The sequence below is a fragment of the Peromyscus maniculatus genome, chromosome 6, assembly GCF_049852395.1.
Source record: "Peromyscus maniculatus bairdii isolate BWxNUB_F1_BW_parent chromosome 6, HU_Pman_BW_mat_3.1, whole genome shotgun sequence".
NCBI lineage: Eukaryota > Metazoa > Chordata > Mammalia > Rodentia > Cricetidae > Peromyscus > Peromyscus maniculatus.
In genome coordinates, this window is record NC_134857.1 from 53,556,925 (window position 1) to 53,582,988 (window position 26,064).

The following is a 26,064-nucleotide window of genomic DNA, read 5'->3' on the forward strand; positions in this document are numbered from 1 at the left end:
TAATTACCAGATTACACGTGAGGTGCCTGCAGTTCCATGCACATTTCCCCATGTCAATTGAAACTACAAAGTAAAAATAATGCATGCAGGAGAAAGGACATTTCAAATTATTTGTTGAAAAATGTAGCTTGTGTACTCATAGATATAAACAAGTGTGTATATAAAAATCATAAATCTCATTCATCGTCTCATGCTTGAAAACTGAATTAAGATTTTGCTGTATTTCTTCCTTTTCATGTGAGGCTCCTTCAGCTCCAAGAAGGATGGCAAAGCAACTTACTGAAATTCTCACAAGAGCTTCACTGAAGTGGTGTGGATATATCTCATTAGACCTCAAACCATAATTATAGTAATTTTTTCAACCATAAATACTGAACCTATGAGGAAGCAAATATATTAGTGTATTATATTCTCTGTGTTAGTCCTGTTGGCATTCTCTCTCTCTCTCTCTCTCTCTCTCTCTCTCTCTCTCTCTCTCTCTCTCTCTCTCTCTCTCTCTCTCTCTCCCTCTCTCTCCCGCCCTCACTCCCACACTCCCTCCCTCCAATCCCTTGTCTCATTCTCCTTCCTCTTTTCTCCCCTCATATTGTTCACCTCTCCTCTTTGTATATTCCATTTCTTCAAGAGTTAATATTGTTCTGATTTCTGCTGCTTTCATTTTATCTCCTTCTCCTCCCATTTAACCTGAATGTTTTTTACAAACCTGAGCTCTTACTCCCTTTTACATGACTATCGTTCCATGACTTCGGCGATTCACTAAAAATATTAGGCTTCTATTTTTAAGTTTCAGAAAGAGACTCTAGTTAACACAGTTTTTCACGATATAAATCATTGTCCAATACACATGTTGGGCTTGTGTGCAAATCAGGGTCCTCTAAAAGAACAGAACCATTTATGTGTGTGTGTGTGTGTGTGTGTGTGTGTGTGTGTGTGTGTGTGTGTGATATTTAACTACTTATTCAACTATAGACTGTGGTTCAGATTGTGCAGCAATGTCTATCCTCTGATGGAAAAGCCAAGAATATGGAGATTGTTCATCCCAGGAGGTTGGGTGTCTCAGCACTCCTAATCTGGTGATGGAGCTCTGGGTTTATAAAGAGGTGTTGGTTGTCATTCCTTTGGAATCCAGAATAAGCCTGCTCTAATTACATTGACAGAATGTCTCAGCAACAGGATAGATAAACTTGTCAGAGAGTAAAGGGATTTAGGGTGGGTCTTTTCACCTCAAATAATTTGAATGAGAACTAGGATGGTTATATGAAGGGGAAGCAGAGAGGAAGGGGAAGCCGGAAATTATGTGATTATAATCTCAAAAATAAAAGGAACAATCAGAATTTTCATTAAGAGAATCCATCAGAAATGTGCCCAGGAGCTTTGGTTTTAATTACAGATATAATGAACATAAAAACCAAATTAGTAATCACAGATTGAGAGACAGAGGTCCCTCAAATTAATGGTCAACTATGAGTAACCAAGGAAGGGATGGAGAACAGGAAGATGATAACTAGAGGAGAAATATTTGTAATTTATTGTAATTGAATATTATTACTGTGCAGGGTGTGTGGTCTTCTACCTGAAAAAGTAATGTTGAAAGCATTTTTTTTTTCGTCTGGTATTACACTGACTTTTTTCTCTAAGATTTTCATTTCATGCATTATATAAGCCAGAGCTAAGCCTATGTGATTTCTGAATAGAAGGATTTTGGCATGCTAATAATAAAGAATTCTAAACTACAATGTATAGAAAGTCCAAACTATCTGACAATGGCTTGAATTTGAATATTGGCTTTAACGTATCAAAGTTACAGTGCTGAAGAGTCCTATCTTTTCTGCTTGTGACTCGTAATTACAAAATGAAGGAAACTAATTCTGATTCATAGGGTTTTTGTGTTCATTTAATGAAATTCCTTACCTGTGTGACTCTTGAACTCATAATTGCACAAATTAGTTTGTGTTTTCATACATATTTAATAATACAACATATATTCAGATCTAGCATGTGTGCTCTAATGCATGAGTAGATGGTGCTCAGTTCACTTTTGCAGTGATGTTTTAATTTACTGTTTAATAAATTAATTCTTCTTCAAAGAAAAGTTAAGTCTTATATAATTCACAAAACTATTATTAAATATATTCAGACATGATAGGTTGGTAATAACATATATACAAATTTAATGTGTGGTCTTTTTCATGACAATTGGGCAGATAGGATTGTAAGTAAATATATGATACCAAAAAAATATAAAGTGGTTAACATTAGAGAATTGTTAACATTTTGCATCTGCATACTGCAATATTGCTTATCTTTTCACCTGTCATTAGATAGTTGGATTACTTTCACACCTTAACCATTGTAAGCAGTGCTGCTGTGATCATGGGCACACAAACAAGTCTTTAAAAGGAGGCCTCCAAAACTCTAGCACTGCAGATGAGGGGTGTAAAAATTGTAACACCCAGGCAAACCATGAGTTTTGTGCACGATTGTGTCTCCTAGAAATGTCAGAAGCTACACCTATAAATTTTCACTACCATGACTGTCAAGTATGAACTGAACAAGGACAATAACAATTGACTGCTAAAGGATACAAATGGCAAGCCCACAAGAGATCTACCCTATAAAAACAATTACAGACAGCTAAGGAATGCTGCCAGTGAAAGAAATAGGCATCGAATGATTAGACCACTTTCTTATGCAATACTAAATGGTCACCCTGGAAATACACAAACAGACTCTGCAGGTTGTATTCAGGAATTTGTGTGTATGTGAACATGCATATATGCATACAACAACAATTGATGAGAAAAAAAGAGGCCATGAACTTAAAAGAGCCCAGGGAATGCTATATGGAAGATCTCTGAGGGATAAAAAGGAAGAGGGAGATAATACAGTCACACTATAATCTCAAAAATTAAAGACGTAATTTAAAAAAAAAAGCATTAGGTAGCCATTCAACATTTCTGATTTAAATGTAAATACAGATGGAATTCTTTCTTTCTTTTTTTTTCCTTTTCTCCTATTGCATGGTCTTGGATCCCTTGTTAAAAACAAATAAGTTTCAGTGCCTTTGACAGCCAGAGCTTTCTTCTAGTCTATTTCTTTGGTTTATACACCTTTCTGTCTGTCTTTATGTTAGTGCCATACTGTTTTGGTTATTGTATATTTGAAGTGATGTTTGAAAGCAAGAGGCATCAGTTCTCCAGCTTTGTTTCTCACATTTAACATGTTTGGTTTATTAAGAATCACTTGAAATTTTATGGTGACTTCTTATGTATATGGAAAAAAATCATTAGAATTTTTATTGAGAATTCACCAACAGATTGCTTAGAATAGTACTGAGATCTTAAAATATTCCTCTAATGAATGAATAAATTAAATTATTTTAATAAAAATTATTTACGTAATTTTCAAGATTCTACAGCTGCTTTTTTCAAGTTTCAATATATGGTATTTAAAAATATTTATTATTTAAGTCACGTTTAGTTGTTATTTTAATAAATTTCTCTTTAAACCATTAATATAGGATATATTTTCCTGAACAGTTTCATAATTAACACAAGTCATCCCACACTGACCAGATAAAAATGAATATAATTCATTTGATAAATAACCAACCTAGGGAGAAAGTATTGGACTGTGAGAGATGGCCTTTCAGTGTTAGAATGGGAGTGTTCCTTGGAGCTATTTCATGTCATTAGTCTCCCTGGATAACTATGTGCGATGTTAAGCAACACTAACTGAGATAGAGAAGTTATAAAGAATTACACATGAATAATTGATTTTAAAATAGGTTATCAGGTTATTGTAGAGAACATTTCCTTCAGAACCTTAATGGGGAGGAGGAGTCAATTTAACTAGGTAATTTCAAAAAAGAAATATAGTTTATTTAGGGTGATAATATAAACCATTCTCAAATTTGTTGTTTCATTTTTATTATATCGTGTGTGTGTGTGTGTGTGTGTGTGTGTGTGTGTGCGTGTGCGTGTGCATGTGTGTGTGTGTGTGTGTGTCTGATTGTGTGCAAATGGAGGTCAGAGAACAGCTTGTAGAACATGCTTCCCTTCTACTATATGAGTCCCTAGGATTGAACTCAGGTTGTTCAACTTGGGAGGGAGTTTCTTTTCTGGTCCTTATTTTAAGAAATTCTAACACATACAGCCTTGAATTGAAACTATCAATCCATAGTAGGATAATCTGATTTTCTAAAAGTTTGTAAGCTTATTAAGGAATCAGATCATATATGGTTTTGACTTAAACACAGAGTTTTTGGAAAATGATCTCACTTTCTTTCTTCAGCCTTTGGGCCAATATTAAATAAAGGAGGGTTTGCTCAACTGCCAGTATTACAATCACATGACACTCAGGCTGGTAACTGAGAGAGTTGACAGGAAGATAAAGTATGTATTATACACATACAGGACAAAGGGATGACTCACTTCCTAGCCATAGTGCAGTGCAACAGCAGATACCATTAAAATATTCAGAATGTGATGCAACTGAACAGTGTCAGTTGTTATTTTGGGGAATATTTATATTAATATTCTCATAGCAGTGCTGACTTTGGGAATCCAAATCATGAAAAGCCAAAGACATATTACTTCTGTGTCTGGGAACACACATGATAGATGGAATGAAAGAAAACTTTTTAAAAAGTGTTTGTAAGTTGCTCTTGAAAGTATACAATAGAAAAAAATGATTGCTTTAATGTTAGCCTTGTGATTTTCTTGTTCTCCAATTGTCAAGCATATTTAAACTTTAGACTTGTCCAAGTCTTGGCCCAATAATAACCAAATAGAAGTTTAAATTACAAGAACCTGGATAAATGGTTTGTTTGTTTTTATTTTTTGTTTTGGTTTTTTTTCTGATTCCCTGTGCAGTAATCCAGAGAAGCAAAATTAAAATGTTTTATCTGAGGAACTGATGATATCTTCAAGGAGGATATGCTAACATATGATCAGAGTGGAATGTAACTTCAGATTTGGTTAGTATGTGCTCATTAAAGACAACAGTTTTCATGCTGTTATTATTCTGTTTTGTTTTGTTCATCTTTCAAAAGTCTTTTGTTAAATACTTGTCTGTTTCATCAATGTTTTTCATGGACTGGAAGGTGAAAAGAAAAAACAATAGCATTTGTTTACAAATCCCTTCCTCATTTTGATAGTCAATAGCATTTATACTTAGTTTGCTATATTTTTAAAAATTTTCCCTTACATAAACAATTTCATATTCATCTTTGTTTAATTTAAATATTCATCTTCTTACTGAATTCTTTTATGTGCTTGACAGTCAATGTTGGAGAGGATGTGGAGCAAAGGGAACACTGCTCCACTGTTGGTGGGAATGTAAACTTGTACAACCACTGTGGAAATCAGTATGGCGGTTTCTCAGAAAATTAGGAATCGAACTACTTCAAGACCCAGCCATCCCACTCTTGGGCATATACCCAAGGAATGCTGATTCATACCATAAAGATATTTGCTCAGCTATGTTCATAGCAGCACTATTTGTAATAGCCAGAACCTGGAAACAACCTAGATGCCCGTCAATGGAAGAATGGATGAAAAAAATGTGGTACATATACACAATGGAGTACTACTCTGCAGAGAAAAACAATGAAAGCATGAAATTTGCAGGCAAATGAATGGAACTAGAAAAAATCATCCTGAGTGAGGTAACCCAAACCCAGAAAGACAGTCATGGTATGTACTCACTCAAAAGTGGATTCTAGATATAAAATAAAGAACAATCAGACCACAACCCATAGAACCATGGAGGCTGTATATATAGCATGGAGGTCCCTAGGACGACTGTGGCTTATAATAAATTTCGGTTTTACTCAATTATTGAAAAATAAATAGCCAAATGAATGGAAACACATGAACTATGAACCAAAGGCTGAGGGGCCCCCAGCTGGATCAGGCCCTCTGAATAGGTGTGACAGTTGATTGGCTTGATCAGTTTGGGAGGCAACTAGGCAGTGGGACCAAGTCCTGTGCTCATTGCATGAGTTGGCTGTTTGAAACCTGGAGCTTATGCAGGGACACTTGGCTCAGTCTGGGAGGAAGGGACTGGACCTGCCTGGACTGAGCCTACCAGGTTGATCGCAGTCCTGGGGGGAGGATTTGCCCTGGAGGAGGTGGGAATGGGGGGTGGGCTGGGGGGTAAGGGGAGGGGGTGGGAGGGGGGAGAATAGGGGAACCCGTGGCTGATATGTAGAACTGAATGGTATTGTAAAATAAAATAAATAAAATTCTGAATTCTTTTTATGTGCTTTATTTTTCAATAAAAGAAATTGGATCATGGGCGGGGGGGGCATATTTAAGTTCTGATCTTGAATAATTTTTTGACACATACTCAAAATATAGACTATGTAGGGAAAGTGTATTAAAGGATTTCATGCCCCTGTTTCTATTATTCTATGTGAATCTCCCATTCCCAAAACCTCATATCTATCTCCTCTATGTTTCATCTTTCCTTAGATACTGATTAAGTGCATACATAAAGCACTCCAAACTCGGCCTTAAATTTCAGTAAGAAGTTATATATACCTTTCTGTGATACACTTGACCCCACAAATTTTGATTAAAATTTGGGTCTCAACTTAGGATCTGATAATTCTTGTGCTTAATCAAACCTTAGGATTAGAGTTGTACCCTGCTCCTGATGATCTTATTAAACCATCATCTCTAATGATCTAGTGCATATGTTAACAGCTCACCTACTTTACATCTGAGACTGAATTCTGTTCCTTCTAGATAAACATGTGACATCCTGTGTAATTCTTACTGCGTTTTTATAATCAGAGTGAAGGAGAGAGAAAAACACAGAGAAGGAAAAGGAAAACAATTGGGGGGGGCAAGCAGGTATGAAGGAGAGGCACATAGAAACAGCGAAATTCCAGCCATGGAGACACAATGTAAACAGAAATTTTAGAGAGAGTATAAAATAATTTTCTTAAGTATTTTTAGTAGTATTCTTTAGATGTCAGTAACAAAAATAATGAAATATTATAGTAAGAGTCTTTGAAACCAGTCAAACAAACATTTAGCATCCATTTAACAGTTTAGAATAAAACAGAAATACTGTTTTTCAATTATAATCTTCTTTTTTTGCAACTGGTCTCAAAGTCTTACTTGGTGTTTATAACCGTCTTCCTCTGCTACCCATTTCGTATTTCTTTCTCTGCATATTTTGTACCAGAAAATGCATTAAAATGCTCAAGTGTATATATCATATCTGGTACAGCAACTGCAATAGGAGTCATTACTTAAGTTTGTTGTATATAACTTTCATTCTCCATGCTCCTTCTCACTTTGGCACAAGCCAAATTGGATAGGTAATGTGAGATGTAGTGGGAACGACTATCTCTGCATTTTTCAAGTCCTTGATGGTGTCAGTAACTTCTGTGGTTCCTCCATGGATTCAATACTGGTTTTGGTTTACTATTTTCTTTAGAAACAATTCTAAAGATGTCTCTTTATCATTTCTACTTATAAAAGACCTTATTCTACAGGTCAGGGAACCCATGTAGGAATTATGTCAGCTTCCAAGGGTACCATTTCCAATTATATAATCTTAAACTGGGGAAATAACCAGATGAAATCTGAGACTCGGTGGACTTAACTGTGAACCAGACTTCAGCCAAAATTCTGTTAATCACCTGACCTATATGAGCTCCTGGTCAAGCCACTGTGGACATTCCTTTTTCTATGCTGCCCATTATGATAACTATAATTACCTTGTCTCTGGCAATTAAGTACTGCCACCTGGCCCCTGGTATCCTGGGACCCAATTAAACTCATTATATTTAATTCATCAAACTGGACAGTAGCATTTCTGACCATAAGATCTGGCACAAGGAACAGGAATACAACAAAGCTCTTCAAATGTGCTGGTGCCCCCTTTACTATTTTGTGTCTTATAGCATTAGTGAAGATTTTATACATCATACCCACTCTAGAATTACAATTATTTCCCTGATCTTTAAAATCCATTCACCAACAATATGTGAAGGAAAATCAAACATCTTCAGCGCCTTTTTACTTGGTCATCATTTGACAAATGCTTCAGGAAACCAGTCAAACAAACGTTTAGCATCCATTTAACAGTTTAAGCTTCAATATTAAACCTAGTGTCTCTATTAGTTGCCCATATCAATAAAGTAGGCCTAATCCAGTTTTATATCCCTTCCATTATTATCTCACACACTTAAAATACATTGCCACATGTATTCACCATATTTCAGCTAGAACAAATTAACAAACTCATTAATATCTTTAGTGGTATACTCTATGTCCTCATGAACTAAACTATCTTCCCTCAAGGAATCTGCTTATCTCAACTCTGGGTATAGGTCTAGAGGCCTTGAGGGACATCAGTATTTTCTTCCCTGGTGTCCTCTTAATGGAAAGTTACTGCTGGTTTGGCAGACAATGAAGGATTAATTTCTTCAGGATGTGGAGGTTTATATACATTCTCTGTTAGGGGTGGAGAGAACACTACTTCTAAAGACATAAATCCTTCAGACTCTGAGGGTTCAAAGTACACAATCTCCATAGGATTCTCCCACACATCTATATCCCATCTTACAGGATCCCATTCTTTAATAATACAATACCTGCCTGTACTTTAATAGCTGACACCGTCCAAGTCTTGGACATGAATTTTTGTTGTAATTTAGCCAGTCTTGTGATGAGGGCTTTGGTTTGGTTTTCAACAACCTGGCTGTTGGAGCGAAGCTCCTCTATCAGGGTGAATGATATGACGATTCCAAGGTTTGATTGAAGAGAACGTTTTGTTGTATATATGAGAGACTCCTGCCATAGGCATCTGGGAGAGTTCAGAGCAGGGGGGGGGGAATGGAAGATTATACATGGCCAACAAACTGAACTGGGTCATGAGATGAGGGGGCAGAACTATATAGCAATAGGGGAGAGACAGAATCAAGAAAGAGAAAAAAGAGCCAAGTGAACCAAGAGAGTGTATGTTCAAAATGGATGGCAGGATTATATAGGAAAGATAAGCTGAGGGAAAGGAGTGAAGGCCTGGGATGGAGAGATTTAGGGAAAGGATGGGGTGAGAAAAGTTAAGAGGGGCCATAGTTACTGAGTGAGTATTTAGACCAGTATGGTCTTATGTATGCTAATAGGCACTACAGTAAGCCATTGGTCCTGGATTTCTTTGGAACCTAACACAGGTCTCACTTAAAAACGTTTAGACTATTTACTTACATCTGGAGTTCATTAATTGTTTCACTTAGTTATTTTCCTTTGCACTGTATCCTGATAGTCATTGCTTGATTTTATCCCTAAATTAATTCTATTCTCTTGTCAGTTTATCCAGAAATGCTAGAAGCAACTAGCCAGCATCATTTTTAAAAGGTCTATATAAACAGTCACTGAATTCCTTATTACATGCAGCAAGCCTTTCAAATATTTCCAACCAGGAGCTTTCAGTGTCCCTCATACCAATAGGACAGTCTTCAGTAACCTTGGGTGTTGGTGATTCCCCAAGCCTACTACAGATTCCTAATAAATTCATCCTTATAATAGTGTTTTCCTAGAAGGTATCACAATTTATGTTAGTCATTGTCCTCTATAGGAACACACACACACACACACACACACACACACATTATATATATATATATATATATATATATATATATATATATATATATATATATATATGGGCATATAGGTCCAACTCTACTTATAGAAGAAGAAGTTTGTTTGGGCTTCCACCATATCAGGGAATCTGGAAATCTGGGATCAGGCAATGGTGAGAAACCTCATCTCAAATATCAAATATAAAACACAGAGTGAAAATTCAAACCTGCAGGAAGGAGTCATTAAATTTGCAAAGCCCAGATTCAGTGAAATACTTCCTTCAGCAAGTCCATATCTCCTAAGTTTCACTGAACAGGGATATCAACAAGATATCAATTATTAAATGCACACAACTATACAGGGAACATATCACTCAAACTACCACATTAAGTCCAACATCATATGAATTAAGCACAAACACGCAATATTTCAGGTGTCCCATTGCAAGTAATGCCTGAATACATTTGTACATCTTATAAAATGAATAATAGTATTACTGTATGAAATTTTCTTTGTTAGACAGAAATATTGATATATTAGGCAACTGTCTAATTTCTTCAGATTTAAAATTTTGCTTTCAAAATTAAAACTCAAAAGATTATTCACAAATGGATGGATGATATTGGGACTAAAGAAGAAATGAATTGACACAAGAAAGAAAAGGTATATGAGGACAAAGAAGGCAAAGAGAAAGAAGAAGTCAAGAAGGGATGTTTTCTGTGATTGCTGAAATAAATGAGATAAAAAAAGTTAAGATATTCGATTAGACATAAACTGCTACAGGAGGTCTTGACATCTCCTGCATCTTTAGGATTCCCTTTAACTTTGGCTTTACTTTTTTTTTTTTCCTTCATCGTGGGCTCTTCAGCCACCCTAAAGCTGGTCAACTTTTCCACACATTACCTGGCCTCAATGGCTTTCTTAATCGTGAAACATGGGTAAAAATCCATTCTTTCCTTACATTTATGTATCTGGACTGCACCTCTAGATAGACAATAATGACTATTTTTGCTCTCTGCTCAGGCTGTGGTCTTGTCCTCTAGATCGTTCTTTTAGTGCTTGCATTGTACCTTTAAGACTAGTTCACGAAAAACATGTTCCTTGGTGGCTATTTACAGCAGAAACTGCTGTGGTGGTATTCTCATTTCAAGCTTTCCCATCTCAAATATATTTGTATCTCACCAGTTAGAGCCTTTGATGTGTTTCTTCATGAGTTTTAACATACTTTTCCCATTGAATGTGAAGTTTCTTTTTCATGTCACTGATCACTTGAAAAATTAGCTTATCTCCATGTTACGCCTCCAAAAGTCTAAATCCGTGCAGACCACTGTTCTTTCAGTGTTCATTTCTCTAATCTCTGTCACTGCAGATCTGCACATAGCAAGAAGCAGCACACAGGCCTCAGATTGAACCGTAAGCTTCCTCCAATGTGCTCTGCCACAAAAATTAGCCCACTGCCTTTTTATCATTAATTTTGAGATTACACTATAATTTTGAATTCCTTCTCAGTAAAAATTCAGGACCCTGGTAGAATGAAAGTCAATATTTTGACAGAGTGTAACACAAATGACCTCAAGTTCAGTTCTCAATAAAATCCTGTTTTTCTATTAAATCTTGTGAGTTGAGCTACCACTCTGCCTTTGTTTTGGCATTTACCTGTACAAATAATGAATTGAGTTGTTCTGAAAATATTCTAAGGCTTCCTTACCCATGGTAATGAATACTAACCATCATAAATAATTGTTTATTATATTGTATACTTCTCAGTATATTCTCAGCATATGAGAAAGCAACTAACTTTGTTGGAGATATAGTGCTTCTTTTTCTCATTTCCAGCTATTTGTAGCATGAGAAATCCTTTAAAGTTTCATTCTGATTTGTAATCACTTTCTTTTCAGGACATTAAATTAACAAGTAAAATTTTAACAACATGGAGTTTTTTTTTTCTTTTTAATAAATTTGTAACTTACATTTAGACATCTATAGCACTTTTCATTAAGAGTAATTTATTAAAGAGGTAAGTGGCTGTTCTCCTAGCTGGTCAACCCAGCCTCTAGGTCTTAGTCTCAAGGGCACAAACCATGCCCACATACTCCCCCGCCCCCCATTACAGTCCCAGTTGCAGGCCAGCAGGCAGACTCCTGCAGGCAGGCTTGACTACTGCCTATTGTACCAAGAGATGAGTTACTATCCTCCCTAACCTAGACTCTAGGCCCTAGATCTAGGGGTCAACCCATGCTCCCCGAACCCCACCCATTGTGCCCCAGTTGCAGGGCAGCAGGCAAGACTCCTGTGGGCAGTCAGTCCTTCCCACCACCACCTCATATTGGACCCTGCAATCTAAAAGTCCCACTCTCCCCCAAAACCCACCCATCCCCCAGAGACTCCAGCAGCTTCCTGAGACACAAACACCATTTCCACCAATTGGAGGAAAAGAAAGGTCAACTCCAGTACAAGAATATATTCAACAACATGAAGAACAATATGGCACCATCAGAACCTAGCAGATCTACTACAGCAAGACCTGAATATCCCAACATAGAAGAAGCAGAAGAAAATGACCTTTAAAATGACTTTATAAAAATAATACAGGTCTTTAAAGAGGAAATGAAAAATCCCCTTAACGAAATCAAGGAAAAGACAAAAAAAAAAATGGGAGAAATCAATAAATCTCTTAAAGAAAGTCAAGAAAAACAAGAAAAAGTGATCAAACAGGTGAAGGAAACAGTTCAAGACTTGAAAATTGAAATAGAGGCAATAAAGAAGACACAAACTGATGGAATGCTGAAAATGGAAAATCTGAGTAAACAGACAAGAACTACAGATGCAAGCATAATCAACAGAATGCAAGAGATGAGGAAAGAATCTCTGGCACTGAAAATACAATAGAGGAAATAGATTCATTCGTCAAATAAAACATTAAAGCCAACACAAAATGTCCAGAAAATCGGGAACACCATAAAAATACCAAGGCTAAGATTAATAGGGAGATAAGGAGAAAAATACCAGCTCAAAGAAACAGAAAATACACTCAACAAAACCATAGAAGGAAACTTCCTTCTAAAGAAGGAAATGCCTATGAAGATACAAGAAGCTTACAGAACACTAATAAACTGAAACCCCCCAAAAGTCCCCTCTCTACATAATAATCAAATCACTATACATATACCCTTTCAACATAATAATCAAACCAGTAAAAATACAGAACAAAGAAAGAATATTAAGAGCTGAAAGAAAAAAGGCCAAGTAACATATAAAGGCAGACCCTTCAGAATAACATCTGACTTCTCAATGCAGACTATGAAAGCCACAAGGTTCTGGTCAGATATTGTGCAGGCACTAAGAGATCACAGATGCCAGCCTAGACTATTATACCTAGAAAAACTCTCCATCACCGCAGATGGAGTAAACAAGATAGTTCATGATAAAACCAGATTTAAACAATACCTAGCCACAAATCCAGCCCTACAGAAAGCACTAGAAGGAAAAAGCCAACTTAAGGAAGTTAGGTGCACCCACGATAAGCACTAAAGCATATTCTTAGCATTCATGAGGTTCTGGGTTTGATACCCAGAACCAAATGAAGATGAATAACTTATCTGGACAATAATATTTGGTGGAACCTTAATATTATTAACCTACATATATATAGAAGGGTACTGACATAGACTTCACGGAATTCTTTACTTCTGTTGTTATCAAATGTTCTTCTTGTAATCCTAGGAATTTTTGACAATGCACAGGCAAATGACCAAGAACTAGACTTAGCTCATAGATGTCAATAAGATACATTAATGTCACTAATACACACACACACACAGACACACACACACACACATATATATATATATATATATATATATATATATATATATATATCCATTGACAAGGAAATACCATTATATTTTTATTTGTTTTCAAATATTGAATAAGCTTTGGAAAATAAAAATTCACCAAGAGTCTTCATTTAATGATTTGGTCATGATTTTAAATTGTGTGTTTTTTTTTTACATGTATATCTTATTCGTACCTGACAAAAAACATATTGAAAGCAAAGTTCCTACATGTTAAGCACACACTAGATGTTCAGTAGAAAGTATTGGAAGAAAGGAACAAGTATAATCAATGAGCTCAAGTTTTTGCTTTGGGTACTAGTCCTAAGATTATAGTTCAAATTTAGCCTGACAGGATGTTCAAGAAACCATATTTCACTTTCATTGAACTGAAAAATGTATTAACTTTTCTTTTTGATGCATAAAAACAGTCCCTAATAGCATTTTTCTTGCATTGCCAACAATAGATTCAGATTTTCATTTGAATGAGAATTTTAAGCTTCAGGTTTTCTTGTGCTTTGAATGCATTTGTGCTTTTTTTTTGATTCATTCACATCGTAGGGTACAATTTGGCAAGCAATAATTTACCCAGCAATAAACAAAACAATATTCAGAAATCTGGGAGACACATGTTTGACATGTTTTATTCTAACAAGTTAATTTTTTTATTAGGAAAAAATGAACTCCAGGAATTCACTTTAACTCTTACAATAAATTTCATTCAACTGTCTTCAAAATTGAGAAATGTTTTGTCAAGCATTTAAATAAGAAAAATACTTGTTATAAACATCTAAGCTGAATAAGAATAGGGTATTGCAGTTTATGTGTGTAAATTCTAGGAGGTCAAATCATCCATTGTCTACATATTTATAAACTGATGCATATTCATTGAAATGATAATGAGTTTCTAGAACTTTTAAAGTTTCATTACTGTTAGGAACAGAAGTTAGATAGAACTATGGACGGGCTGAGAGAAAAGGATAAAACCATCACTAAAAAAGTTAAATTAAGTGGCTCAGTTGTCAATGGTAAGACAGCAGACTCTCAGAAGCTCCACTCGTACAGCAGGCAGATTAAACCCTTGCTTGTAGTCTGTTATGATATGTCTGTAAGCACTTGCTGTCATGATTTTATCACATATGAAAATACTGAAATTTAACATAGTACTTTGAAGGCTTTCCTATGCGTCAAGAAATACTTTCTATTCTTTTATTGATAATGATGATGATTAATATAGACATATTTAGTTGTGTTAGTGGATTTTCTAAAAGTCTACTTAGAATCAGTTAGAACACTTCAGGAGTGTTCCTGATTATACTTTTTCATTAGTTGGGCTCTTTGGAAAACTGACACCAAGATAGGATTAAATATGAAAGTACATTATTAATAAGACCCTGTGGGATGACCTGAATGTTAGTTCACTTCAAAAGTCATACATTGAGACTTAGTACTTATTATAATAATGTGGATAAGTGTGGCATTTTTGTTATATTATCTTGTGATGGCAAGGCCTGTGAACACCAATATTATATTTTATCATTAGGATTAGAGAGATTTTTTGGTCGTCCCAATCATAAAGATGATTTTTATAATGAATTATTCCTCTCCGGACACCAGATATGATGGTAATAATGTTCTTGGGCTTCCTCACATCCAGAACTGTAAGAAATTGATGTATTTAGCTTATTAACAAGCTAAGTTGTGATAAATTTGTTTAGAAAGTCTAAATGTAGTAAGATACCATATGTGGGATAAATGATAATGTGGGGAAAGCCTGAGAGAATTATCAACCATTCTGCAAGTTTTTTCCTTGGAAAGGAAATAGACCATCTCAATGTCTAAGCAAAGGGCAACTAGATCTAGCAATCTAAACACCAACATCACTGGAATTCATGATTTACTCCAAAACTTAACTTCAGCATTCTTGACAGTGATGGATTTCAGAGTAAAACAGCTTGTGTCTTCTAGCCAATTGATTTGCTATAGTTAGATGTTTAAAAGACCAGTTTACCAACTTTTTCTCTAACTCAATTAAATGAGTTCAAATGCCATATTTAGCAGTAGGATGAACAGTAAATTAATAGTAGATTCTGTTTTACAGGTATCCTTATAACATTTGCAGTTGTTCTTTATAGAGTCACTTTTCAAACTCACGTCTTACCATGATAACTTTACTTTGAATATCTCACATTCAGTTTCCAAAGAATCCTTTATATTCTTATCATAGATTTGAATCAAAACTTTGTATGACACTAATCTATGCTATGAAAATGGCACAGAGTCTATGCAGTTAAAGTAGACAAAATGTCATTTGCAGCAAGTAGAAAATAAGTGAACATATGGACAGTAAATGTAAGAGCTGGGATACTAGTTATCTTCTTTTACTGCAACCCTGATGAGGACTCAGGTGAAAAAATCATGTTTTTTGACAGCCAGACACAAGAAAATCTTGATAAGAATAGTAGCAAAGATCGGGTATTAAATATTGATCTAGAATCATTTTATTCTTAAGTTTCTGATGAAGCAAAAAAAATGGTCAAAAACATTTTAACACTGTGGGACAGAGAAGAAGCGGCCATCAATATGATAAAAGAATGAACCTTATTAAATTCTGCTCTTCCTTATGGTCAGCCTGAAGATTGGATAAGCTTATAGTGAAACTCTCAAGAACTGTGCTTAAACATACATATTTTAGGAATGAAACAGAGGTAATGTGCAAGTGAAGATGCCTTGAAGAGGCTGTCGAACTTTTTGTTGCATATTTGTGAAGTGGGAAAGGCTAACATGAATGTTCCTATTATTATGCAAAAAAGCCTCTCAGGAATGTTCATTTGTGTAATAATCAGAATAGATATGTTATTCACAAGCTTACCAGAACTTTGTGGAAATCAAATCCTTAAGAATTCTTAGCTAGTCACAAGTCTGACATGCATTTTCTTTTTTTTGAAAAATAAGAACAACAAGGAATATAAAGGCAATTTAATTCTCTTTTGTAACTAGCTTGTATTTTAAAGAAGAATATTATTTAATATATTTAATAAATTGAAAATAATTAAGCATTTAAATATAACAGAAGTATACATTTAAAATAGAAGAGATATTCAAGTGAATCCTGGCAGAGAGACACTCTCATAAGTGATATAAGTTTGAAAAGCTATTATAAGTTTGCAAATGAATGCTATTTGATTTATGCTTTTTTTCCAATATGAAATAGAAAAGGCAATTTATGGAGTTTCAACTTTCTCTTGAAGTTTTAAATATGTTGTCTCCTCTTATTCTGAACTGAATAAATTAAACAATGAAACACATTAAACTTATACATTACCTAATTCTACATATTCTTGCCAGCTGTTCAGATTTTATTGAGTAATTCATTATCAGTGTGCTAGCATATTTGTGTTGATGAATCACACTGTTATATAAGTAGAACAAATGTGTCCTGGTGATGTATTAACTCAATAACTCAGAAGCAAGCAGAAAGAAAGGATTTGAGAAAGGTTCAATATGACTACTTTTTAAATACACTGCATGTAACATTTAATAGGTGGTACAATGATGACTCAATCATAACTGTTTCAATAGTTCTGTTTTATAATGGGGATATTTTAAAGATGAAAACAATGTAATTTAACCCTGACATCTATATTCCCAATTTTTCTCTGGAAATTTGTTTCCATCTATGAGCAAAAGTTCTAATGGCTATTTTAGTCCCCAGGGTAGAGAGAGACATTGTTTTGGGGTATTACTGAGTACTTTGTTTAGCAACAAACAAATAAGATTATTTGAGATTACATTGGGTTTATAGCATAAGGTATAGCATGCCATGAACCTCACTGTAAGAGCACACATTGTCAAACTTCTCCATGCTTTGTCTACTCACTACTGGTCACCATCAGTTCATTTTAAATTCTATAAAATCAACATTTGTACATTCAAGCTGTTTTGAACCTCTGTCCAAATGTTTGTCCTCTGTTTATCTGATTCCATTTATCATGTTAAATTCATGTTGTTGAAAATGACAAGATTCTGTTCTTTCAAGTGGCTGAATAGTACCATTTTGTGAATTGTAACACCATTTAGCTCATGCATTTATTTGTTATGGAATATGTATAATATTTTGTTTACTAATGTCATGTTGTACCACCACACAGGAGTACAGACTGATTTGGTTATATTCGTAGTTTAGTATCACTTGATTCTATATCAGTTCTGTGATTAGTTTAAAAATATAAAAATAAAAATAAATAAAAAACAAACAAACAAAACAGATCATTTCTCACATCAGCAACATGAATGTACATTACCATTCATTGTGTGTAATGTTTCCCTGTTCACATTCTATCTAGTACTGAATATTTTTAATCTTTTATAATGACCATCCTGTTAACATGGCATGATGTCTCATTAGTTTTTATTTGCTTGTATTTTCTGGAAGACTAATATTCTTGGTCATCTTTCCGTATACATGTTGGTCATTTTTGCTTTGAACAATGTCTGTTTTGATGAGCAACTGCTTGTTTTTAATTGAATTTTTTTTCTTTTTGGTATTTAGTTATAGAGGTTATTCAGAATACTGAGGTATCTGTTGTTATATAGCCTCTGAGTCTAATTTCATATTTTCTAGGTTGTATCTGCATGTGTAGATCTTCTTCTTTGCTGTTAAGAAACTTTTTGATTTCAAGTAATCTAATTTGTGTGACATTGTATCGGTTCCCTAAACATTTGGAGATTCTAGATATTATTGATAATCCCATTGAAATTTTTCTTCTATTTTCCTTCTGGTAGTTTCATTTCTATGATTTAACTTTTTAATCTATATGGAATTTTGCTTTTGTTACTCATAAGAAGTTAAGAGCTCTTCCTATTCCCATGGAGTCTTCATTTATCATGGTATCTCTTTCCTGATTCTCCACTCTGTTCCTGATCCAGCTGGGACCTCCCGATCCCCTAAGCTCTCTTTCCCCTAACCTTTGCCCTCTATTACCCCACCCCACCCCTAGTTTACTCATGTAGATCTCATCCATTTCTCTGTCGCTAGATGATCCCTGTGTCTTTCTTAGGGTCCTCTTTACTAGGTAGCCTCCCCTGGAGTTGTGAGTTGCAGTCTGGTTATCCTTTGCTTTACATCTAGTAGCTACTTATGAGTGAGTACATATCATGCTTGTCTTTCTGAGTCTGGGTTTCCTCACTCAGGGTGATATTTTTTAGTTCCATCCATTTGCCTGCAAACCTCATGATAGGAAGAAGAAGAGAACTAGAGAGGTCCCCAGAAATCCACAAAGATACCTCCACTATAGATTACTGGCAATGGTCGAAAGTGCCCGAGCTGACCTACTCTGGTGATCAGATGGCTGAATACCCTAACTGTCATGATAGAACTCTCATCCAATGACTGATGGAAGCAGATGCAGAGATCCACAGCCAAGCCCCAGGTGGAGCTCTAGGAATCCAATGGACTAGAGAGAGGAGGGATTATAAGAGCAAGAGATTTTGAGACCACAATTGGAAAAAGCACAGGGACAAATAGACAAACTATCAGAAACACATGAACTGTGAACCAATAGTTGAGGAGCCCCTATGGAACTGGACCAGGCCTTCTGGATAAGGGAGACAGTTGATTAGCTTAAACTGTTGAGGAGGCCCCTAGGCAGTGGGATCAGGACCTGTCCTTGGTGCATGAGCTGGCTTTTGGGATCCTAGGGCCTATGCTGAAACACTTTGATCAGCCTTGGTGCAGGGAGGAGGGGGACTGGACCTACCTCAACTGAATCTACCAGGCTGGGCTGACTTACCAGGAGAGACCTTGCATTGGAGGAGGTGTGAATGGGGGGTGGTGATTGGGGAGAAAGGCTGGGGGATGGGAGGAGGGAGGACAGGGGAATCTGTGGCTGACATGTAAAATTAAATTAATTATAAAATAAAAAAAATTTAAAGTTAAGAGCTCAATCTTGTACATGTGGATAATAAATCTTTCCAGAACCATTAAAAAGACTATGGTGTTTGTTCTCAGGATTGTAAAAAGAAAAAATAAATAAAAGACCAATTGCCTAAAATGCATGATTTGCCTATAGCCTTTCTTCTGTTACTTTGGCTTTCTTTAGTTATTAACATCATACTGCCTTTTAGACAGTATCTAATTTGGCTGATACTGACCTAGAACTTTTTGCAATGACTAGTGTTGACTGTCAACCTGACACTGTTTATAATCACCTAGATGGCAAAATCTAAATTACTGCTGTGAAAAATGATCTTGGCTGTTATGCAAAGTGAAAGATATAATCCAACGGACTATTTCCTTGAATTGGGTTATGGAGTTCATTAAAAAATGAAAATCAATTTAGGATGAGTTTCATCCCGATCATCTCCTGACAACACATTCTTCAGTGACTTTCTTGCCTTGATGGACTGAATTCTCCAACTATGAGCTAAAAGAAGTCTTTCCTCCTTTAAGCTGCCTTCTTACTAGATGCAAGGAAAACAACAACAACAACGATCACAAAAAAAATAATAACTTTCACACATGCTGGCTAGTCAAAGATGCCTTTGAACTTTTCATCCTTTGGTATCCACTTCCTAAATGCTGTCATTAAAGGCATGCACACTTAATACCCTTTGTTATGTGTACTGGGAATTAAACACAGAGTTTGATAAATGCTAGGCACGTGTCTAACAAATTGGGACAAATCAGGAGCCCAATGCCAAAGAGTTTTAATGACTGCAAATTTCTCACAAATTTTGGAATTATGCAGTACAGTGACTTCTAACCTGTCATTTGATGCAAGATTGTTTTGGTTTCTAGGGATTCATGATTCCATTTAAAAGACAGTTTTTTTTTTCTGGTTCTGTGAAAATGTCATATTTTTTTTTACAGTGATTGCAATAAATCTGCAGATTGCATTGAGCAGTTTGTATGTTTAACAATAGGGATCTAGTCTGAGAAAACGCGATGCTATTCTATTTTACTTACTCTTCATTTCTTCCATCAGTATTTTATGACCTTCATGGTACAATTATATTTCATCCATTTGTTTATATTTATTTATATGTAATTTTATTACTATTGTAATTATGACACTTTTATCTTGGAAAAGTATGCTATTGATTTATAACATGATACAGATTTTATAGTTTTTATAGGTTGGTTGTATATTCTGGAAGACAGAAAATTACTCTATTTTATTATAAAGTAAGGGTCACTGTGACTGAAGATACTAAAATACCAGATCAATATGTGTAGTACACAAAGCAGCTATTTCAATTCTCTGTTCCTAAAATCCACTTAATGTATCATCCTTAGAGAGAGGACATATCATAAATTACACTGATAAAAACAGACAGGACATTTGTTCTTATATCAACGGCTGAAATAGATAAAATTGTGAGAAGTATTTATTAGATCTAATAGATTTTTGTGGCACCTTTGGAATTTTCTATATATAAAATCTGTCATCTCCCCACATTATATTGCAATGTGTTCTTTCTGTTTAAATCTGCTCTATGCAGGAATGGAACACTATGTGAACAAAAGCAAGAATGGTTCTACTTGTGTTATTCGTGTTCTTAGCAGAAAGTTTTCAGAATTTCCACTTTGGTGTAATGTTAGCTTTTGGCTGGTAAATGACCTTCAGTACACTGATGTATGGACCTTATATTCCAACTCCATCCCATATTGATAAAAAAAATATAGAAATTTATTGAATGCCTTTTACACACCTATAGAAATGGCTTTCTGTCTCTTTACATTTATTCAGTTGAAGCATTGTGTTTATCAATTTCTGCATATTAAATATTGTTGCATTGCTAAGGTTAATGCCTTCCTTCCTGTTGAATAGGTTTTTATCAGTATATAGTTGAATTTATTTTCCTAGAATTTTGTTGAGGATATTATTTGGATCCATGATCAATAAAGAAGTGTTCCTGTGGTTTTCCTTTCAGTTCCTGCTTCCTCGTGTGGTTTTGATGTAAGGATACTTCTTGTCTTATGGAAAACTTTTGTGTATAGTTTTATCAAGTAATTTGCACATTTCTTCAAGGTTACCATAACTTTTTATAATAACTTCTCATGAGGCCTGCTATGTGCATAGTGTCAGTTTTACTGTGTTTATTTTCATTTCTGATTTTACTAATATGAGCCCACTCTCTTTTTCATAGTCTAGCTAAGAATTTCTGTATATTTTGTAATCTTTTGAAGATCCATATCTTCATTGAATTTTACATATTGTTATATGTACTTGACTTATTTTTAACAATATCTTACTATATCTTCACTCCAGTGATTTTAAGGTAGCATTTCTGCCTTGTTTCTTTCGATGTGTTGGAGTAGGGAAAGATACTTCCTCCCAATTCTCCTCTGATCCCAGCAGCAGTAAGTAGTCATCTCAGTTTTTGTTCTGGAAAAAAAAATAGTATTATTTAACTTCAGATTCTTCAAACAAATTAAATAAGAAAATACTGTGGTGGTATTGTGTTCCCCAAAATATTGTGTACCTTAATAAACTTACCTGGGGTCAGAGAACAGAAAAACCACTAGTTAGGCAGTGATAGCACACGCCTTTAATCTTAGCATTCCAGATGCAGAAATCCATCTAGGATCTCTTTGAGTTCAAGGCCACATTGGAAACAGCCAAGCATGGTGACACACACCTTTAATCCTAGAAAGCCAGCCTTTAATCCCAGATAGTGGTGGTTGAAAGCAGAAAGATATATAAGGCGTGAGGACCAGAAACTAGAAGCATTTGGCTGGTTAAGCATTCAGGCTTTTAAGCAGCAGTTCAGCTGAGAGCCATTGGGATGAGGACACAGAAGCTTCCAGTCTGAGGAAACAGGACCAGCTGAGGATCTGGTGAGGTGAGATAGCTGTGGCTTGTTCTGTCTCTCTGACCTTCCAGTATTCACCCCAATAACTGGCCTCGGGTTTGATTTTATTAATAAGAACTTTTAAGATTCCTGATACATCTGGTGTCCAACGTTTGTGTTATGAATTCATGAAAAAGCTGTTTGCCTATGGCCTTGTGAGCCCCAGCTTAGGCCCAAGCTACACTCAGCCGGTTGTGGTGGTGCACGCCGGTAGAATTTGCTGAAGGAGACAGAGGCAGGAAGATCCCGAGTTTGAGGCTGGCCTAGGAGGCTTGGGAGAAGCTTTGGCCTGGACTGAACCACAAACAGTGGTGGGACCATGGAAGCAGTGGCTACTGCTCCACATTGTCAGCTCCTTCTCATCATGTTGGTGACTGCGGTGATGCTGCTACCTGGGACGAAGGGTTTACTGCTGCTGGTTCAGAGAAGAATTGCCAGGACCATGGTATTATAAGAAAGTATCTGCAAAGGTCAGTTTGGAAAAGTTTGGCAATACAAATGGTGGGGAGAAATTGCTGTGAAGATTTTCTGTTCTAGGGAAGAATGTTCATGGTTCCAAGAGACAGATATTTATCAGACTGTGATTCTGTGATTGCTGCAAACCACAGAGGAGACAACAACAACAAAAAAAAAAAAAGTCTGCATGGAACCATGACCACACCTAACAGCAACTTTGAAATCTTCAAAAGGACTATGGTAAAGCCATTAAGCTGTTTAACACCACGGAAAGATCTGCTTTGGACTACAAACTGCTTAGGACAATTTTGAGATGGCTAGCTGAGATGATCCAGCCTGACAAACTACTTGAACAAGGACTTGAAACAAGCCCTGAACTTTCCTTTTATGCAGAGACTGGACAAATGATACAGGACTTGACAATTAACCTAATTTTTTTTCTTTTCAAGATTCCCTAAAGATATCTTCACCCCTAGAAAGCAAAAAGAAAAAGAGAATAAGATATGAGATAGATCACTGAATCTACTCTGAGAAAAAAGATAAAGAAATAATAGGATAAATAGGTAGCTCATTGAATCTACACTGAAGAAAAAGGGGAAGACATAAAAATGACAAAAGGTAGAGTACTGAATGTATTATGAAAAGAAAAAAGAGAATATGGATATAATAAGATAAAAAGGGAGATTATGGAATCTACTTTCTAAAAGGAACTACTTGTTTCAAATAAGATAAGTAATGAAAATTTTTTGGTCTGAGTTTATCAGATGTTACTGGACTGGACATAAATATATATATAATGGAGTTTATATATATATATATATATATATATATATATATATATATATATATATATATATATAATGGAGTTTTTATCTGAATCTGTCAAATGTTAATGGACTAGACATCATTAATGTAATTTTTGGCTGTATATATTGTATATACTTATTGGATAGTTTTTCTTGTATTAGTTATAAGCTTTCTTTAATTTTAGACAAAAAGAGAGGAAATGTGGTGGTATTGTGTTCTCCAAAATATTGTGTACCTTAATAAACTTATCTGGGGTCAGAGAACAGAAAAACCACTAGTTAGGCAGTGATAGCACACGCCTTTAATATACCAAGCTGGCTTTGTAGATGTGTAAAAGTTAAAACCTTCCTTTTTGAAAAAAAAAATAGGGGAAGTGCTGTGGGATGGTCTGTATGTCAAATCTGTTGCTCTGATTGGTCAATAAATAAAACACTGATTGGCCAGTGGCCAGGCAGGAAGTATAGGCAGGACTAACAGAGAGGAGAATTGAGAGAACAGGAAGGCAGAGGGAGTCACTGCCAGCTGCCATCATGACAAGAAGCATGTGAAGACACCGGTAAGCCACAAGCCACGTGGCAAGGTATAGATTTATGGAAATGGATTAATTTAAGCTATAAGAACAGTTAGCAAGAAGCCTGCCACGGCCATATAGTTTGTAAGCAATATAAGTCTCTGTGTTTACTTGGTTGTGTCTGAGCGGCTGTGGGACTGGAGGGTGACAAAGATTTGTCCTGACTGTGGGCAAGGTAGGAAAACTCTAGCTACAAAATACTTAGGAGCTGTCTTTCACTTGTTACAATTACAAGATTTTTTTTTTTTCTCTCAGTGTCAGAGTTAACCAACTTTAATTTAGGAACCAAAAATTTCCGTCTTCTGTAACTGCTCCACTTCTCCATACTCAAAGAATTGACTTTCTTTATCATTACCAATAACTTGTTTCAGATAACATTATCATACAAATAAATGAACAGTGGCTAAATCCAGAGGCACTTGATAGGGGTTAGAGTCACTGACATAAACAGCTTCACAGTCACCCAATTAAAGAAAGCTCTATTCATCTGCACCAAGACTGTATAATACTTAACAATTAGCAGGAGACTATTTTTCTAATGTAAACATACTATGTACCACTCCAGGTGTACATGCCCATTTGAGGAAGAAACAACAGTAGCCAGGTATAAAAGAGAATTCAACTCAAAGAGTTACAATTGTAGCTTTCATTGTAGATGCCTTGAGCCTTTCTATTCTTGCTGCTTCATCCTTCCTAGAATGATCTGTTCACCTCCTTTCAAAGCTGAATTCTTTCTTAGTAATTCAGGTCACACAGAAAAGGGATTTTTCAGTTAGGCCTTTCTGGCTACCAAATTTATTTACATTTTATATACTCATGATTATTTTCCTTCTTTATCACAAACTTCATTATATAAAAATAACTGTATTTGACTAACCAAAGTCTGCTAACCATCTAGAAATTACTATTCATATACATAGACACACATTTACTATTTAATTAATAATTTTGCCTAGGATTATATTACTTGAATTGATGAAGAGAATATCTCTATAATGTAGTATTTGTACTTATATTTATAGTACTACTGTTAGCTATGTTACAGAAGCTACTTAGGCATTCATCAACAGAGGAATGGACATAGAAAGCTTTGTTAAATACTCATGCTCTCATTCTCCCTTCCAAACATTTTTGTCTCTACTCATAGATTTGTGCTACTCCCAAACTTAGGCAGTGAGACCTCTTTTGAATATGATTAATGGTTAATGCAATGGTTCATTGGTGGCTTGGGGGATAGTATAGTCAGAGTGCTCAACTATAGATGAATGTTCTATACCATTCCCCAAGCCACCAAATACTTCACACAACACCATAGACTAGGGGGATGAATGAATCCAAAGGCCAGAGGAGAGGGAGGGGAGATCTGAAACGCATGATATGACTTTCACATACATGAATTTACAGCATCTGTGTTTATCTACACTAGACATACACAAGATCCCACCAGTCAAAATTCTAGGATGAACAAGGTTAAGACTTCATTGTTCCCACCACTAGGTGAGGAATTATGGACAGATGATGGCTACTGGGGAAAAAAGGAACATTTTTCTTTTGGGTACTGAGGTTGGTATATATCCCACAAGACAGTGAACACCTGTACATTTATAGGCAGCACTAATAAAACTTAGTGATGTATTGACTAAAAAATGAAGAAACAAAGTTGTGAAGCAGATGTATTGGTGGTTCCTGGGAGGATCTGGAGAGAGGTTATGGGGTGGGTAGACATAAGCAAAACATATTGTATACATATTTGAAAATTGTCTACCTATCATTTTAAAATGTTATTAAAAATAAAAACAAGATGTGGGGATCCCAGAGATCCCTCAGGTGATGAAATTAGAAAGATGAGTTGCATCTGTAGAACCAACATAAAAAATGCTAAGTAGAAAGATGCATACTTAAAATCCCAATGTTGGAAAGGGAGAAACAAGTCTGG

General features: G+C 35.5%; 1 non-coding gene across 1 annotated transcript; it reads right to left on the bottom strand.

The window, feature by feature from the left end:
- Positions 1–20,624: 20,624 nt before the first annotated feature.
- Positions 20,625–20,812, bottom strand: LOC121830672 (U2 spliceosomal RNA). Its single transcript, XR_006073882.1, has one exon. It is a non-coding gene; the product is annotated as a U2 spliceosomal RNA (small nuclear RNA).
- Positions 20,813–26,064: the final 5,252 nt, after the last annotated feature.